The following is a 20,092-nucleotide window of genomic DNA, read 5'->3' as shown; positions in this document are numbered from 1 at the left end:
ACAATGAATCATCACCGCTCTTTTGACAGTGACCTCAGAGCGGTTGCTAGTGGGCAATATAGAACACCCAATGAAGTCCAACCAGCCTCTTGCAACTGGTTTCAGATCTCCCCTCTTGAGTTGGTTTGGGACGCCTTTTGAATTGGTTATCCACTTAGTTCCAGAGAGGCATATGTCCTCTAAAACTTGATCCAACCCCTTATCTACTCTCACCATTCTCCTATTAAAGGAATCTGGATCATCTTGTACTTGAGGCAATTTGAAGACCTCTCTTATTTTGTCCAGATGGAAGTAAATAAGCATCCCTTTGACCATGATTCGATAGGTATGAAAGGCGGTTCCAGTTATTCGCTGCTTATCTGTTAGCCACAAATTTGAGTAGAATTCCTGAACCATGTTTTTTCCAATCTTTGTTTCAGGATTAGCTAGAATTTCCCATCCTCTGTTTCGAATTTGCTCTTGGATCTCCGGATATTCTTCTTCTTTCAGATTGAATTTAAATTCCGGGATCACTGACCTCAGACCCATTATTTTGTGGTAATGGTCTGCATGTTCTTTGGTTAGGAACCTCTCTTGATTCTAAAGACTCTTTGGAATATTCTCTTTCTTGCCTCTTGATTTGGTTTGTTTTTCCTTAGGTGCCATGATCTTGATAAGTCTTAGCTCAGTGATCACGGAAAAACACACCAAACTTAGAGGTTTGCTTGCCCTCAAGCAAAAGAAAGGAAAGGGGAGAGAGAGGAGAAGAGGCAAATTCGAATGGTGGAGAGGAGGGGATGGCCGAATGTGTATTTATAAGAGGAGGGGAGGGATTTCGAAAATTTTGAAAGAGATATGCCATAGAGATATGATTGGTGGAAGAAAATAAATTTGAAAAAAATTTGAATTTGGAAACAAAATCTCCTCCCCCTGCCTTTCTGGCGTTAAACGCCCAGAATGGTATCCATTCTTCCGTTTAACGCCCAATTGTTGGCCATTATGGGCGTTTAACGCCCAGCCAGGTACCGTGGCTGGAGTTAAATGCTAGAAACCCCTTTATCACTGGGCGTTTTGCTGAACGCCCAGGATGCTGTAATTCTGGCGTTAAACGCCCAGAATGGTACCAATTCTGGCGTTTAACGCCTAAAATGGTACCTTTACTGGCGTTAAACGCCCAGAACGGTACCCATTCTGGCGTTTAATGCCCAAAATGCCCTTTACTGGCGTTTTCTTGTCAGCAAGCTCCTTTTCTCTACTTTTTGCACTGAATCCTTCTGTAACTCTGTGAATTCCTTCAATTTTGATGATTAACCTTTGAAGAAAATGTATATCAAATTTCTACAAGTATTATTTAAAACAAATAACCTGCTAATGGCTGGGTTGCCTCCCAGCAAGCGCTTCTTTATTGTCTTTAGCTGGATCTTTACTGAGCTTCATTCAAGCCTCTGTTTTTGAGCATTCTTGCTCAAAATTGCTTTCAAGATAATGTTTGATTTTCTGTCCATTAACAATGAACTTTTTGTCAGAATCAATATCTTGAAGCTCAACATATCCATATGGTGACACTCTTGTAATCACATATGGTCCCCTCCACCGGGATTTTAATTTTCTGGGGAATAATCTGAGCCTAGAGTTGAACAGCAGAACTTTTTGTCCTGGCTCAAAGACTCTGGATGACAATTTCTTGTCATGCCACTTTTTTGCTTTTTCCTTATAAATTTTTGCATTTTCAAAAGCATTGAGTCTGAACTCCTTTAGCTCATTTAGCTGGAGCAATCTTTTCTCACCAGCTAACTTAGCATCCAGGTTTAGGAATCTGGTTGCCTAGTAGGCTTTATGTTCCAGTTCCACGGGCAGATGATAGGCATTGCCATACACAAGCTGGTATGGAAAGGTTCCTATAGGAGTCTTGAATGCTGTTCTGTATGCCCAGAGAGCATCATACAAGCTCTTTGCCCAATTCTTTCTACGGACAATTACAGTCTGTTCCAAGATTCTTTTTAGCTCTCTATTAGAGACTTCAGCCTATCCATTTGCCTGTGGATAATACGGAGTTGCTACTTTGTGGCTAATTCCATATCGGACCAGAGCGGAGTAAAGCTGTTTATTGCAGAAATGGGTGCCCCCATCACTAATTAGTACTCTGGGAACACCAAATCTGCTAAAAATATGTTTCTGAAGGAACTTCAGCACAGTCTTGGTATCATTAGTGGGTGTGACAATTGCCTCCACCCATTTAGATACGTAGTCTACTGCCACCAGAATGTAAGTGTTTGAGTATGATGGTGGGAAGGGACCCATGAAGTCAATACCACATACATCAAACAACTCAATCTCTAAGATCCCTTGTTGAGGCATGGCGTAATCATGAGGTAAGTTGCCAGCTCTTTGGCAACTGTCACAATTACGCACAAACTCTCGGGCATCTCTATAGAGAGTAGGCCAGTAGAAGCCACATTGGAGGACTTTAGTGGCTGTGCGCTCACTTCCGAAATGTCCTCCATACTGTGATCCATGGCAATGCCATAGGATCTTCTGTGCCTCCTCTCTAGGGATGCATCTGCGGATCATTCCGTCTGTACATCTCTTAAAGAGATATGGTTCATCCCACAAGTAGTACTTTGCATCAGAAATTAGTTTTTTCTTTTGCACCCTGCTGTACTCCTGGGCTATGAACCTCACAGCTTTCTAATTTGCAATGTCTACAAAACATGGTGCTTCTTGAATGGCAAAGAGTTGCTCATCTGGAAAGGTCTCAGAGATCTTAGTAGAAGGGAGGGACACCCCAGCTACTGGTTCTATCCGGGACATGTGATCAGCTACCTGGTTCTCTGTCCCTTTTCTGTCTCTTATTTCTATATCAAACTCTTGCAGAAGCAACACCCATCTTATGAGCCTGGGTTTTGAATCCTACTTTGTGAGTAAATATTTAAGAGCAGCATGGTCAGTGTACACAATTACTTTTGATTCTACTAAGTAGGATCTAAACTTATCAATGGCATAAACCACTGCTAGCAGCTCTTTTTTTGTGGTTGTGTAATTCTTCTGTGCATCATTTAGAATATGACTGGCATAGTAAATGACGTGTAGAAGCTTGTTATGCCTTTGTCCCAACACTGCACCAATGGCATGGTCACTGGCATCACACATTAGTTCGAATGGTAATGTCCAGTCTGATGCAAAGATGACTGGTACTGTGACCAGCTTAGCTTTCAGGGTTTCAAATGCTTGCAGACACTCTGTGTCAAACACAAATGACGTGTCAGCAGCTAGCAGGTTGCTTAGAGGTTTTGCAATTTTTGAAAAATCCTTTATGAACCTCCTATAGAATCCAGCATGCCCCAGAAAGCTTCTGATTGCCTTAACATTGGCAGGTGGTGGTAATTTTTCAATCACCTCTACCTTGGCTTGATCCACCTCTATTCCCTTGCTTGAAATTTTGTGCCCAAGGACAATTCCTTCAGTCACCATAAAGTGACATTTTTTCCAGTTTAAGACCAGGTTAGTCTCTTGGCACCTTTTCAGGACAAATGCTAGATGATCAAGACAGGAGTTAAATGAGTCTCCAAATACTGAGAAGTCATCCATGAAGACTTCCAGGAACTTCTCTACCATATCAGAGAAGATAGAGAGCATGCACCTCTGAAAGGTTGCAGGTGCATTGCACAGACCAAAAGGCATTCTTCTGTAAGCAAATACTCCAGATGGACATGTGAATGTTGTTTTCTCTTGGTCTTGAGGATCCACTATAATTTGGTTGTAGCCTGAATAGCCATCCAAAAAGCAGTAGTATTCATGGCCTGCTAGTCTCTCTAGCATCTGGTCTATGAACGGTAAAGGAAAATGATCCTTTCTGGTGGCTGTATTGAGCCTTCTATAGTCAATACACATACGCCACCCTGTAACTGTTCTTGTGGGAACCAGTTCATTCTTTTCATTATGAACTACTGTCATGCCTCCCTTCTTGGGGACAACTTGGACAGAGCTCACCCAGGGGCTATCAGAAATAGGATAAATAATCCCAGCCTCTACTAACTTAGTGACCTCTTTCTGCACCACCTCCTTCATGGCTGGATTTAGTCGCCTCTGTGGTTAAACCACTAGCTTAGCATCATCCTCCAATAGGATCTTGTGCATGCATCTTGCTGGGCTAATGCCCTTAAGATCACTTATGGACCACCCAAGAGCTGTCTTGTGTGTCCGTAGCACTTGAATTAGTGCTTTCTCTTCTTGTAGATTTAAAGCAGAGCTTATGATCACTGGAAAAGTGTCATCCTTTCCCAGAAATGCATATTTCAGGGATGGTGGTAGTGGTTTGAGCTCGGGTTTAGGAGGTTTCTCCTCTTCCTGAGGGATTTTTAGAGGTTCTTTAATTTCCTCTGATTCCTCCAGATCAGGCTGAACATCTTTAAAGATGTCCTCTAGCTCTGATTCAAGACTCTCAGTCATATTAATCTCTTCCATCAAAGAGTCAATAATATCAGTGTTCATGCAGTCATTTGATGTGTCTGGATGCTGCATAGCTTTGACAGCATTTAACTTGAACTCATCCTCATTGACTCTCAGGGTCACTTCCCCTTTTTGTACATCAATAAGAGTTCGTCCAGTTGCTAGGAAAGGTCTTCCTAGAATGAGAGTTGCACTCTTGTGCTCCTCCATTTCCAGCACTACAAAGTCAGTGGGAAAGGCAAATGGCCCAACCTTGACAATCATGTCCTCAATTATGCCTGATGGATATTTAATGGAGCCATCAGCAAGTTGAAGATATATCCGGGTTGGTTTGACTTCTTCAGTCAACCCAAGCTTTCTGATAGTAGATGCAAATATTAGGTTGATACTTGCTCCAAGGTCACATAGAGCTGCCTTAGTACAAGCACTATCTAATGTGCATGGTATCATAAAGCTTCATGGATCTTGAAGCTTTTCTGGTAAGCTTTTCAGAATGACTGCACTGCATTCTTCAGTGAGAAACACTTTTTCAGTTTCTCTCCAATCCTTCTTATGACTTAAGATCTCTTTCATGAACTTAGCATAAGAGGGTATTTGCTCGAGTGCTTCTGCAAACGGGATCTTTATCTCAAGAGTCCTAAGATAGTCTGCAAAGCGAGCAAATTGTTTATCCTGTTCCGCTTGGCAGAGTTTCTGAGGATAAGGCATCTTGGCTTTATATTCTTCAACCTTAGTTGCTGCAGGTTTATTCCCTACAGAAGTGGTTGGAGAAGCCTTCTTAGAGGGGTTACTATCAGCACTTGTAGGTGTCTGATCCCTCATTGGCATTTGAACGCCAGGATTGGGTGCAGGATGGGCATTTAACGCCAGCTTTTCTCCCTTTTCTGGCGTTTGAACACCAGAACTGGGCAAGGAATGGGCGTTTAACGCCAACTTTTCTCCCTTTTCTGGAGTTTGAACGCCAAAATTATTCCTCTTTGGGCTCTTGCTGTCCTCAGAGGGATTTTGGGCAGTGGTTTGATCATCCTCTGTCATTTGTTCCTTTCTTGATTTTTTGCTACTTTGAACTAAATTATTCAATCTCTTCCTGCTCCTTAGTTGAACAGCTTGGCATTCTTCTGTTATCTGATTAGATAGCTACTGTCTTGTCTGATTTAATTGTGCTTCTATATTCTTGTTAGCATTTTTAGTGTCTTGGAGCATCTCCTTTAATTCTGCTAATTGTTTTGTCATTAGAAGTAATTGCTGATTTACTTCAACAATCTGTTCTTAAGGATTATGATCAGTAGTTGCTACCATAGCTTCTTTTTCTTTGGAGGGCTCCTTGCTTGAGTACAGATGTTGATTTCTAGCAACTGTATCTATGAGTTCTTGAGCCTCTTCAATTGTCTTTCTCATGTGCATAGATCCACCAGCTGAGTGGTCTAGAGACATTTGAGCTCTTTCTGTAAGCCCATAGTAGAAGATGTCTAATTGTACCCACTCAGAAAACATTTCAGAGGGGCATTTCCTTAGCATCCCTCTATACCTCTCCCAGGCATTATAAAAGGATTCATGATCCTCTTGTTTAAAGCCTTGGATGTCCAGCCTTAGCTGTGTCATCCTTTTTGGAGGGTAAAATTGATTCAGAAATTTGTCTGATAACTGTCTCCATATTTTTATGCTTGCTGTGGGTTGGTTATTTAACCACCTCTTAGCTTGATCTTTTACAGCAAATGGAAACAGTAATAATCTGTAGACATCCTGATCCACTTCTTTATCACGTACTGTGTCAGCAATTTGTAAGAACTGTGCCAGAAACTCAGTAGGTTCTTCCTGTGGAAGACCGGAATACTGGCAATTTTGCTGCACCATGATAATGAGCTGAGGATTTAGCTCAAAACTTCTTGCTTTGATGGGAGGTATACAGATGCTACTCCCATATGCAGCTGTAATGGGGTTGGCATATGACCCCAGAGTCCTTCTGGACTGTTCATTTCCACTTACGTCCATGATAGAGAAAAGGGAATTGATATGAATTGCAAATAAATTATATTTTTTTAAGGTAATCAAAATTAAAATAAGATAAAATAAAATAAAATAAAATAATTGAAAAATTGAATATAAATTCGAAAATTAGAAGAAATTGAAATAAAAGCAAATTGAAGACTAAATTAATTAATTAATTAAAAAGATTTTGAGATTAGCAATCAAAAAGATATGATTGAGGATTATTTTGGAAAAGATATGATTGAGAAGATATGATTGAAGAAATTAAAAAGATTTTATTTTCTTTTTTTTTTTTGAAAAAGATTTGAAAAGATCAATTTTTGAAATTAGAATTTTGACTTGATTAAAAAGAAGAGATATGATTTTGAAAATCTTTGACAACTTTAATGTTAAATTTTGAAAATTATGAGTAAAATAAGGAAAAGATATTTTTTATTTTTAAATTTTAATGAGGAAAGAGAAAAACAACAAAACGACACTAAAGTTAGAAATTTTAGATCAAAACAAAGAGAACAAACAAGAAAACTTTGAATGTCAAGATGAACACCAAGAACAAATTTTTGAAAAATTTTTAAGTAAATAAAAGCACAAAACACACCAAACTTAAAATTTTTAGAAAATCAAACACAAATTTTTGAAAAATTAAAGGAAAACACAAAGAAGACATCAAACTTAGAATTTTTAAAGATCAATAAACAACTAAGAGTATGCAAATTCGAAAAATTAAAAGAAAGTAAAAGCATGCAATTGACACCAAACTTAAAATATGAAACAAAACTCAAATAAAAGACTCTAAACCAACAAAAATAAAATATTCCTAATCTAAGCAACAAGTTAAACCGTCAGTTGTCCAAACTCGAACAATCCCTGGCAACGGCGCCAAAAACTTGGTGCATGGAATCACAATCACACTTTTGCAATTCCGCACAACTAACCAGCAAGTGCACTGGGTCGTCCAAGTAATACCTTACGTGAGTAAGGGTCGATCCCACGGAGATTGTCGGCTTGAAGCAAGCTATGGTTATCTTGTAACTCTTAGTCAGGATATCAATAATTCTCAGATTTAATTGTAAAAAGTAGAAGAACATGAAATAAATACTTGTTATGCAGTAATGGAGAATAGGTTGAGGTTTTGGAGATGCTTTGTCTTCTGAATCTCTGCTTTCCTACTGTCTTCTTCTTCATGCACGCAAGGCTCCTTCCATGGCAAGCTTTATGTTGGGAATCACCGTTGTCAATGGCTACTTCCCGTCCTCTCAGTGAAAATATTCCAAATGCGCTGTCACTGCACGGCTAATCATCTGTCGGTTCTCGATCATGTCGGAATAGGATCCATTGATCCTTTTGCGTCTGTCACTACGCCCAACACTCGCAAGTTTGAAGCTCGTCACATTCATCCCTTCCCAGATCCTACTCAGAATACCATAGACAAGGTTTAGACTTTCTAGATCTCAAGAATGACCGCCAATAATTCTAGCCTATACCACGAAGATTCCAATCTTAGATTAGAAACCCAAGAGATACACATTCAAGCTTGATAGCATGTAGAATGGAAGTGGTTGTCAGGCACGCGTTCATAAGTGAGAATGGTGACGAGTGTCACGGATCATCAGAATTTAATCAGGTTGAAGTGCGAATGAATATCTTAGAATAGAGGCAAGCATGATAGAATGGAAAACAGTAGTAATTGCATTAATTCATCGAAACACAGCAGAGCTCCTCACCCCCCAACCATGGGGTTTAGAGACTCATGCCCTAGAGAATACAATATGAAATGTATAAAGTGTCATGAGGTACAAGATGAATCACTAAAAGTAGTTTTTACAGTAAACTAGTGACCTAGGGTTACAGAAAATGAGTAAACTAGGGTGTTTAGTGTAAAAATCCACTTCCGGGGCCCACTTGATGTGTGCTTGGGCTGAGCATTGAAGCTTTCATGGGTAGAGACTTTTCTTGGAGTTAAACGCCAGCTTTTGTGCCAGTTTGGGCGTTTAACTCCAGCTTTTATGCTAGTTCTGGCGTTAAACGCCAGAATTCTTAAGCTGACTTGAAACGCCAATTTGGGCCATCAAATCTTGAGCAAAGTATGGACTATTATATATTGCTGGAAAGCCCAGAATGTCTACTTTCCAACGCAATTGAGCGCGCGCCAATTGGGTTTCTGTAGCTCCAGAAAATCCACTTCGAGTGTAGGGAGGTCAGAATCCAACAGCATCTGCAGTCCTTTTTCAGCCTCTGAATCAGATTTTTGCTCAGGTCCCTCAATTTCAACCAGAAAATACCTGAAATCACAGAAAACCACGCAAACTCATAGTAAAGTCCAGAAAAGTGAATTTTAAATAAAAACTAATAAAAATATAATAAAAACTAACTAAAATATACTAAAAACATACTAAAAACAGTGCCAAAAAGAGTATAAATTATCCGTTCATCAATTACTATGTTTGATTATAACCAGTGATAATAAGAGGGTTAAGGCTTCAGAGTTGCTTTGTTCTTCTGGATCAACTTGGTCTTATTGTTTACTTCAATTGTGAATGATTTCTTCTATGGCAGGCTGTATGTGATCAACACTGGTTTGAGCAGTTGCCAATCTTCCTCCAGTGCTGAACCCCAGATTTAGTGTGGATCCTGTCTGATTGAGGGTGAAGCTTCTGTAGTTCATTCCCCTTGATGATCCTACTTAAAATGCCACAGAAAAGGTCGAATGTTCCGGATCAGAGAATGCTGCGCCTTGGGTTCTAGCCTTTACCACAAAGACTCAAATCTCCCTATATCTTGGCTGAATTGGTGTCTCGAGAAGTCTCGAATAAAGTCGTGGATTAGCTATCTAAGAGATGTATAATCAAGCTGGTGGTTCAATGCTTTCTAGTTACGTAGTCACACGAACCCAAGAAGAACACGGGTGGTTGTCAGGCACGCGGTCTTAGAATGAAGAACGAATATACATCTTAGAATAGAGAATCAAACACGAATTGGAAATAGAACAGTAGTACTTTTATTAATCCATAAAACTCAGTAGAGCTCCTAGCATCAACCTAGGAGGTTTAGTGACTCATACTGATAGAGAATACAATGTGAAATTCGAATGGGCAAGGAACCCAAAAGTTCTTAAACAAGGGTGATCTTCTCCTTTAAATACTAAACTAATGACTGGGAATTACAAAAAAAAGGGGTAAAACAGTCTTTTAGTGTGAAAATCCACTTCCGAGACCCACTTCGTGAGTGTTTGGGCTGAGCAAAAGAGTAAGCCACGTGCTAGGAGGGCTCTAGGGCATTGAATGCTTGCTTGGGGGTCCTTCTTGGGCGTTGGACGCTGGTCACTTCTCCCTTGGGCGTTGGATGCCAGAATAGGGCAGATGGCTGGCGTTGAACGCCAGTTTTGGGCCTTCAATTCTGAAGCAAAGTATGGACTATTATATATTTCTAGAAAGCTATGGATGTTAGCTTTTCATAGCCATTGAAAACGCTCCATTTGAACTTCTTTAGCTCTAGAAAAGCTCTTCCGAGTCCAAGGAGGTCAGATCATGACAGCATTTGCAGCACTTTCTCTGCCTCTGAGTCAGACTTTTGCTCCAGCTCCTCAATTTCAGCCAGAAAATACGTGAAATTGCATAAAAACACACAAACTTATAGTAGAGTCCAAAAATGTGAATTTTACACTAAAATCTATGAAAATATAATAAAACTTAAATAAAACATACGAAAAACTATATAAAAATGATGTCAAAAAGCGTATAAAATATCCGCTCATCACAACACCAAACTTAAATTATTGCTTGTCTCCAAGCAACTAAAAACAAAGTAGGATAAAAAGAAGATTTAGATACAATAAATCTTAGAGTTTCCAATTAAACTTAGTTTCAATTAGATGAGCGGGACTTAGTAGCTTTTTGCTTTTGAATAGTTTTGGCATCTCACTATCCATTGAAGCTCAGAGATGTTGGCATCTTTAGGAACTTAGAATTCAGATGATATTACTGACTCTCCTAGTTTAGTTCTTTTTTATTCTTGAACACAGCTTTTTAGAGTCTTAGCCGTGGCCCTAACCACTTGGTTTTCTAGTATTACCACCGGATACATAAATGCCACAGACACTTAACTGGGTGAACCCTTTCGGATTGGATTCAGCTTTGCTGGAATCCCCAGATAGAGGTGTCCAGAGTTCTTAAGCACACTCTTTTTTTGTTTTGGATCACGACTTTAACTGCTCAGTATCAAGCTTTTCACCTGACACATTCACACCACAAGCAAATGGTTAGGGACATCTTGTTTGAGCCGCTTAGGCCAAGATTTTATTTCCTTTAGACCCTCCTAACCATTGATGCTCAAAGCCTTGGATCTTTTTACCCTTGCCTTTTGGTTTAAAGGGTTATTGGATTTTTCTACTTTTTATTATTTTTTTTCTTTTTTTTCGCATGCATGTAAATTTTTTTTTCTTTTGCAACATGCTTTTTCTTTTTCTTTTTGCTACTTTTTCTTGCTTCAAGAATTAATTTTTGGGATTTTTCAGATTACCAATAATACTTCTCCTTTTTCATCATTCTTTCAAGAGCCAACATTCTTAAACTCCAATTTCAAATATGAACTATTCATTCATATATTCAAAAAACAAAAGCAATGTCACCACTTTAAGATAATTGAACTATTCTTATTGTATAACTCAAAATTCATGTATATCTCAATTCTTTTTCAAATAAAATTTTCTTTTAAGTAAAGTGAGAGATGTATGGAATAATCTATAGATTTAAGACATAAATGCAAATAATGATGCAATAGGAACAAGAGAACAGACAATAAAACATAATAGAAAATAGAAAATAAGATAAGCAAGGTGATGGAACGGGACCACCTTAGTGACGGCGGCTACCACTTCCTCTAGAGAGCCCAATGGTGCGCTTGATATCTTCAATGTCACGCCCTTGTCTCTGTTGTTCTTCCCTCATAGCTCTTTGTTCTTCTCTTATGTCATGGAGGATGGTGGAGTGCTCTTGATGCTCCATTCTCAGTTGACAAATAAGATGAGGAAAAGCTAACCTTGCTTTGGTGGAGGGCTTGTCTGCCACTTTGTACAACTCTTAAGGTATGACCTCATGTACTTCCACCTCCTCTCCGAGCATGATGTAATGGATCATGATTGCTCGGTTTATGGTCACTTCGGACCGGTTGCTAGTAGGGATGATAGAGCGTTGGATAAATTCCAACCATCCTCTAGCTATGGGCTTGAGGTCAGGCCTTCTCAGTTGAATAGGCTTGCCTTGGGAATCCCTTTCCACTGTGCTCCTTCCACACAGATGTCTGAGAGCACTTGATCCAGCCTTTGATCAAAGTTGACTCTTCTAGTATAAGGATGTGGGTTTCCTTGCATTAGAGGTAAGTTGAACGCCAACCTCACACTTTCCGGACTAAAGTCCAAGATTCTTCCTCGGACCATGGTGCTCCAATTCTTGGGATTTGGGTTTACACTAATGTCATGGTTTTTAGTAACCCATCCATTAGCATAGAACTCTTGCACCATTAAGATCTCAACCTTTGGATGGATTGGTTAGGACTTCCCAACCTCTCCTCCAGATCTCTCTTCGGATTTTCGGATGCTCATTCATCTTAAGCCTAAAAGGGACCTCTAGGATCACCTTCTTTTCTGCCACTACTTCATAGAAGTGGTCTTGGTGGCCTTTGGTGATGAATCTCTCCATCTTCCAAGATTCGGAGGTGGCGGCTACTGCCTTTCCTTTCCTCTTTCTAGAAGGTTCTCCGACCTTGGGTTCCATAAGTGGTAATGGAAAGCAAAAAGCAACGCTTTTCCCACACCAAACTTAAAAGCTTCGTCCTCGAGCAAAAATAAATAAGAGAGAAGAATAGAGTAGAAAAAGAAGAAAATAGTAGGAGATGGAGGGAGAAGAGCAATCGGCCAAGTGGGGGGTTTATAGATGAATGATTAGTGTGTGGGATATGTGATATCAGAAGGGGTATTTAAGGGAGGGAGTGGTTAGGGTTCGGTCATAGGTGGGGTAAATAGGAGGGAAATTTGCTTTTGAAGTGGGTGGGGGTTGGTGGGAGTTATGATGGTGTTGGAAAAGTGATATGGAGGTGATTAGGCTAGGGTTTATAGGGAAGAGTGTATGGGGAAGTGTGAAAAAGAAGAGGGAAGAAGTGGGATAGGTAAAGATGCTATGGGATCCACTGGTCTTGAGAAGCTAGGGAATTCAAATTCCCTATCCTCTTCATGGGCATTGAATGCCCAGCTCTTGCCCTTGGCTGGCGTTCAACACCAGCATTGTTGCCATTTGGGTTGTTGAACGCCCAGGCTATGCCCCAGGCTGGCGTTCAATGCCAGCAAGACACTCCATCTAGAGTGTTCTATTTTCAATTCTGAATGTGTCTATCTCTGTTCTAATGAATACACATGATCATGAACCTAAAGAAAATAATTAAGAAAAATAAAAATGAAGAAAAACATAGATAATTAATTATGGTTGGATTTCCTCCTAACAAGCGCTTCTTTAACGTCACTAGCTTGACGGTTAGCTCTTTACGAAGGTTGATATGGGCTCAAAATTTTGCCCCTTACAGCGAACTTTCTTCCTGTCTTCTCATGAATGAGCTCCACATGCTCTAGAGACAAGACATGACTCACTGTATGTGGTATGACTGGTTTCTCAGTGAAGACAACTCTCATGCCAAGTGAGAGTCCTTCAGTGGGAACTTTCTTGTCCCTCCAGCCTTTATGTACTTTCTTCTTAGTATCTTTGTTCTCAGTGCTTGTTGATAGCTGCCCAACACCAAACTTAGAATTGATGTTTGGGGGCTTAGTAAAGCTTTGCACTGAAAGAGGTTGGAACACTAAGTGTTGCATAGCTATCTCTCTTTTCTCAGAGGGAGAGTTAGGGTGAGACCTGTTGAACAAGATGTGATCCTTCCCTAGTTGTAAAATCAGTTCTCCCTTAGCTACATCAATGATAGCATTGGCAGTGGCTAGGAAAGGTCTTCCAAAGATGATGGATTCATCCTCAACTTCCCCAGTATCTAAGATTATGAAGTTTGCAAGGATGTAAAGGTCTTCAACCTTTACCAATACATCCTCTACTAAGCCATATGCTTTCTTCATTGACTTTTCTGCTATCTCTAGTGAGATGTTTGCAGCTTGTACCTCAAAGATTTCCAGCTTCTCCATCATAGAGAGGGGCATGAGGTTAATACTTGAACCTAGGTCACATAGAGCCTTATCGAAGGTGATAGTGCCTATGGTACAAGGAATTAGGAAGCGTCCGGGGTCCAGAAGCTTTTGAGGTAGCTTCTACAGTACCAAAGCATTGAGTTCTTTGGTGAACACTGGAGGTTCTTCCTCCAAAGGTTTTGTGCCAAACAGTTTGGCATTTAGCTTCATAAGAGCTCCTAGGTACCGAGAAACTTGCTCTTCCCTAGCGTCCTCATCCTCATAAGAGGATGAGTGTTCATCAGAACTCATGCACTGCAAGAGTGCATTCAAGGGAACCTCTATGGTCTCTACATGAGTCTTGGTTTCCTTGAGTTCTTGGGTAGGGACATCCTCAGTGGGCGTTGAACGCCCAGTAAGGTCCTTTTTACTAGCGTTCAATGCCAGTAACATTACTGGTTTGGACGTTGAACGCCCAAGAGGGTCTTCCTTCCTGGTGTTCAACGCCAGTGATGGTATAGGTTTGGGCGTTGAACGCCCAGGAGGGACCTCCTTCTTGGCGTTGTAGGGTTGGGCGTTGAACGCCCGGTGAGGTGTACCTCACTGGCATTCAACACCAAGAGTGGCACTTGGTTGGGCGTTGAACGCCCAGTGGGGGGTATCTCACTGGCGTTCAACACCAAGGTGGCATGTCTTAGGGCGTTGAACTCCCAGTAAGGGCTTCCTTACTAGCGTTCAACTCTTCCCTTTTCTCCCCAGTTTTGGCCTCTACCTCTATGGTGATGGCCTTGCACTCTTCCCTTAGGTTAACTTCAGTGTTACTAGGAAGAGTGTCAGGAGGAGTCTCAGGAATTCTCTTGCTTAGTTGACCAACTTGTACCTCCAAATTTCTTATAGAGGACCTTGTTTCAGTAATGAAACTATGAGTGGTCTTAGAGAGGTTGGAGACTATAGTGACTAAGTCAGAAAGGCTCTGCTTAGAGATCTCCATATTCCCTTAGGAAGATGGGAATGGTGGCCTGTTGTTGAACCTGTTCTGGTTCCTTCCACCTTGATTAGTGTTGAAGCCTTGCTGAAGCTTCTGTTGATCCTTCCATGAAAGGTTAGGATGATTCCTCCATGAGAAGTTGTAGGTGTGTCCATAGGATTCTCCCATGTTATTCACCTCTTCCATCATGGGTTGCTCAGGATCATAAGCTTCTCCTTCAGAGGAAGCTTCTTAAACACTGCCAGTTGCAGCTTGCATTCCAGTCAAATGCTGAGAGATCATATTGACCTGTTGGGTCAAGATCTTGTTCTGAGCCAAAATAGCATTCAGAGTATCAACTTCAAGAACTCCTTTCTTCTGAGAAATTCTACTGTGTACATGGTTTCTCTTAGAAGTGTACATGAACTGGTTATTTGCAACCATGTCAGTGAGTTCTCTTGCCTCTTCAGGAATTTTCTTCTAGTGAAATGATCCACCAGCAGAGTTATCCAGTAACATCTTGGATATTTCAAAAAGACCATCATAAAATATGTCTAATGTGGTCCAGTCTGAGATCATGTTGGGAGGGCATAGAGAGATTCACCCTCTTTTTGTCTGAAGGTTTGAACTTCCACCCTAAGTCTGCTCAACTTTTGAGGTGGAAAGAACTTGGTCAAGAATGCATTGACCACCTTCTCCCATGTGTCAAGACTCTCTTTAGGTTGAGAATCTAACCACACTCTAACTCTGTCTCTTACAGCAAAAGAAAATAGCACGATTTTATAGACCTCAGGACTTACTCCATTGGTCTTGACTGTGTTACATATCTACAAGAAGTCAGATATGAATTTATTTGGATCTTCCTTTGGAAGTCCATGGTACTGGCAATTCTGTTGAACTAAAGTAACCAGTTGAGGTTTCAGCTCAAAGCTGTTAGCACTAATGGCAGGAATTGATATGATGCGCCTATAAAAGTCAAAATTGGGTGCAATATAGGCTCCAAGAATCTTTCTTGGTTCTCCTCCACCATTAGCATTGTCTGCCATGTTCTCAACTTTTTGTTCGAAAATCTTTGTGAGATTTCCTCCGGAGTGTTGTGCTCTAAGGCGCCTCTTTAGAGTTCTCTCAGGCTCAGGATCAGGATTAAAGAGAGGTTCTTTATCTCTGTTCTTGCTCATAAACAAGAAGAAGAGAATAGAAAAGAGAAAGTTTGGAAGCTTCTATGTCAAAGCACAGAGAACTCCCAGTGAGATAGGAAGAAGAGTAGAAGAGAAGAATAGAAGAGAAGAGAGATGAAGAATTCGAATAAAGAAGAGAGGATTCAAAAATTAGAAATAGAAAGAGAAACTAGAATTAAAATATTTTTATTTTTATTTATTAATTAATAGAAAATTAAAAGCTAATTAATTAAAAAGATTTGAAAATTAGATAGTGGTTTTCGAAAAAGAAAAGAGAGAAAGAGAGAAGATATTTTCGAAAATTAGAAGGGGGAAGAATTAGTTAGGAGGTTTTGAAAAAGAAGAAAGAGAAATCAAGTAACTAATTAAGAAAGATTTGAAAACAAGATAAGATAGAAGATTAGAAAAGATTTGAATTTAAAATTAGAAGTTAGAAAAGATAAGGTAGAAATTGAAAAGATTTGATAAAGATTTTGAAAAAGAGATAAGATTTAAAATTTGATTTTGAATTTTGAAAAAGTCAACAAGATAAGATAAGTTAGGTAAAAAAGATAAGATAAGGAAGTTAAGAAAGATACGTTTTAAATTAAAAAGATTTGAAATTAAAATAAAAAAGATAGTTTTTAATTAAAAAGATTTGAAATTTAATTTTGAAAGGAAGTTAAGATAAGAAAGAATCAAATTAAAAAGAAAGATTTTAAAAGATTTTAAAAAGATATGATGTTTTTTTAAAAGATTTGATTTTGAAAAGATTTGAATTTGAAATTTAAAACTAAGATGAGATAAGATAATGATTTTGAAATTAAAATTTGAAAATTTTGTTAAAAATTTCAAAAATTAAGGTAAAAAGATAGAAAAGATATTTTTTTATTTTTAAATTTAATGAAGAAAGAGAAAAACAACAAAAAGACACCAAACTTAAAATGTTTAGATCTAAGGACACTACTATGCAAAAATTTCAAAGTAAAACACAAAGAGACACCCCTTACAAATTTTAAGATCAAAACAAGAAGAAAAACAAGAACACTTTGAAGATCAAGAAGAACACTAAGAACAAAACTCAAAGAATTCAAAGAAAACAAAGAACATGCAAAGGACACCAAAATTAAAACTTGACACTAGACTTAAACAAAACACATTATTTTCGAACATTTTTGGAAAAATAAAGATTTTTTAAAAAGTTTTGATTTTTTCGAAAAAAAAGAAGAAAAAGAAAATAAAAGACTCAAACAAAATTAAAAACAATACCTAATCTAAGCAAAAAAATAATCCGTTAGTTTGTTCAAACTCGAACAATCCTCGGCAACGGTGCCAAAAATATGGTGCACGAATTTTCACACTTCGTGCAATTGAACCAGCAAGTGCACTGGGCCGTCTAAGTAATACCTGAGCGAGTCAGGGTCGATCCCACAAGGATTGTTGGCTTGAACCAAACTGTGGTTATCTTGTAAATCTTAGTTAGGCGGATATAAAAGTTGTTGTTGTTGAATGCATAAAAGTAAAATAAAAATGGAATTACTATGTTTGATTATAACCAGTGATAAGAAGATGGTTAACGCTTCAGAGTTGCTTTGTTCTTCTGGATCAACTTGGTCTTATTGTCTACTCCAATTGTGAATGATTTCTTCTATGACAGGCTATATGTGATCAACGCTGGTTTGAGCAGCCGCCAATCTTCCTCCAGTGCTGAACCCCAGGTTTAGTGTGGATCCAGTCTGATTGAGGTGAAGCTCATGCAGTTCATTCCCCTTGATGATCCTACTCAAAACGCCACAGATAAGGTCGAATCTTCCGGATCAGAGAATGCTGCGCCTTGGGTTTTAGCCTTTACCACAAAGACTCTAATCTCCCCATACCTCGGCTGAATTGGTGTCTCGAAAAGTCCCCAACGAAGTCGTGGATTAGCCATCTAAGAGATGTATAATCAAGCTGGTAGTTCAATACTTTCCAGTTACGTAGTCACACGAATCCAATAAGAATACGGGTAGTTGTTAGGCATGCGGTCTTAGAATGAACAACGAAGATACATCTTAGAATAGAGAATCAAACACAAATTGGAAATAGAACAGTAGTACTTTTATTAATCCATAAAACTCAATAGAGCTCCTAGCTTCAACCTAGGAGGTTTAGTGACTCATACTGATAGAGAATACAATGTGAAATTCGAATGGGCAAGGAACCCAAAAGTTCTTAAACAAGGGTGATCTTCTTCTTTAAATACTAAACTAATGATTGGGAATTACAGAAAAAGGGTAAAACAGTCTTTTAGTGTGAAAATTCACTTCTGAGGCCCACTTAGTGAGTGTTTCGGCTGAGCAAAAGAGTAAGCCACGTGCTAGGAAGGATCTAGGGCATTGAACGCCTACTTGGGGGTCCTTCTAGGGCGTTGGACGCTAGTCACTTCTCCCTTGGGCGTTGGACACCAGAATAGCTAGGGCAGATGGCTGGCGTTGAACGCCAATTTTGGGCCTTCAATTCTGAAGCAAAGTATAGAATATTATATATTTCTAGAAAGCTCTGGATGTTAGCTTTCTATAGCCATTGAGAACACTCTATTTAGACTTCTATAACTCTAGAAAAGCTCTTCNTAAGTCAGACTTTTGCTCCAGCTCCTCAATTTCAGCCAGAAAATACCTGAAATTGCATAAAAACACACAAAATCATAGTAGAATCCAAAAATATGAACTTTACACTAAGACCTATGAAAATATAATAAAACTTAAATAAAATATACTAAAAAAATGATATCAAAAAGTGTATAAAATATACACTCATCAAAGGCCGTTAGGTGTTCCTGGGATCTTTGGTTCCGTCATACTTCATGTTCGTGGGCTTGTCGAAGCCCTTGGGGAGTTTTGCTCTTAGAATCCTTTCCGTGAAAGGGGTAGCTCCCATTATTACGTGCTCGCTTCTTGTGCATTTGGCTTCCCGGTGTCGTCGATCATCATCCGTGTCACATCGGTGCCCCGGGTCACGGGAGACGCTGTGATCATGCCTCTTGCCATGTCGGCGTTCAAGCGACCTGTTGCACTTGGTCTCGTGGCAAGATCTTGATCTGGAGGTAGCGTGGCTTCCGTTCTCTGTGTGGTGCCTTTCCTTGGTTGTAACTCGACCTTTGAGTTCTTGCACTTGGAGGCAGAGGTCTTGGATTATTTGAGCCGCCTTTTCTCCTAGGTTGTCAGGAGCTCGTGGTTCGATGATGGTCTGACCGTTCTCCTTCGGCTGTGGAGGGGTTGGCTGGTGAACGACGCTTGCTATCCTCCCCTGGGTTGGGGGTGTAGGTTCCCGGTGCTCGGGGGTTGGGCTCCTTGTTTGTGAGTTATGGTGGTGGCTTGGGGATTGCTCCTTGTTTGTCATGCCGCCACGACGTTGTAGGTCCCTACAGATGGCGCTAATGTACTGGAGGCTTCCGGTACGGGGACCATCGAGTTGGAACGGTTGCCAGATCGTCTGACTGGAGCAATGGGGGGTGGTACCTGCAAAGACACTCTAACGCTCAAGTCAGAATGGACTTAAGAGGTGTAAGGTGTGTGGAATGAATTACGTATCTGAGGGGGCCTAGAGCTCTCCTTTATATAGTTTGTGGAAGTTATCTTATCTTATCTTATTTGGCTAAGATAAGGGAGGTATTTGAATTTGAATGTTGGTTAGGAGGTCTAGTGGGCCGGTTTTTAGACCTTCTAGAAGATGGAAGCGGGCCGAACCCGGATAGTCGGATTCGGAGTCTACGGATGCGGGATCCGGGAGTCGGATCCGTAACAACCAGCATTTAAATATGACACTTTAATAAATATAAATATGTAAAAGTTTTACTGAAACTTATTAAAATTATCACAAGTAAATATTAAAAATATTTTAGGTAAAACGTGACGTTAAATATTTATGAAGTAGAGAATAAAAAATTGTTTAAATTTTTTAATATATTCAACAACGAACAACAACAACAAAAAAGTCTTATCCTATTAGGTAGGGTCAGTTACATGGATCAAACGATATCATTGTGTTTTATTATGTATTTATGTCTCCAATGAGACTATTAACACACAAATCTTATTTTTCTCTATCATTCACCATATGTTCATCTTTCATCTCATCTACCCTCCTAACTGGATGCTCTGCTGATTTTTTTTAACATGTTCAAACCACTTGAGATGAAATTTTACCATCTTTTTTATAATATGCGCTACTATAACTTTCTCTCTATATCTTTACTATTTATTTTGTCTATACGTGTGTGGCTGTGTATCAATTTCAACATCTTCATCTTTGACACACTTAATTTATGTTCATGTTCATTTTTTGTCGTTCAATATTCTATTTCATATAATATAGCCGATCTAATAGTGATAAAATTTCTCTTTTAATATACCTATT

The sequence above is a fragment of the Arachis ipaensis genome, chromosome B07 (assembly GCF_000816755.2).
Source record: "Arachis ipaensis cultivar K30076 chromosome B07, Araip1.1, whole genome shotgun sequence".
Lineage (NCBI taxonomy): Eukaryota > Viridiplantae > Streptophyta > Magnoliopsida > Fabales > Fabaceae > Arachis > Arachis ipaensis.
This window is presented reverse-complemented; position numbering follows the sequence as displayed.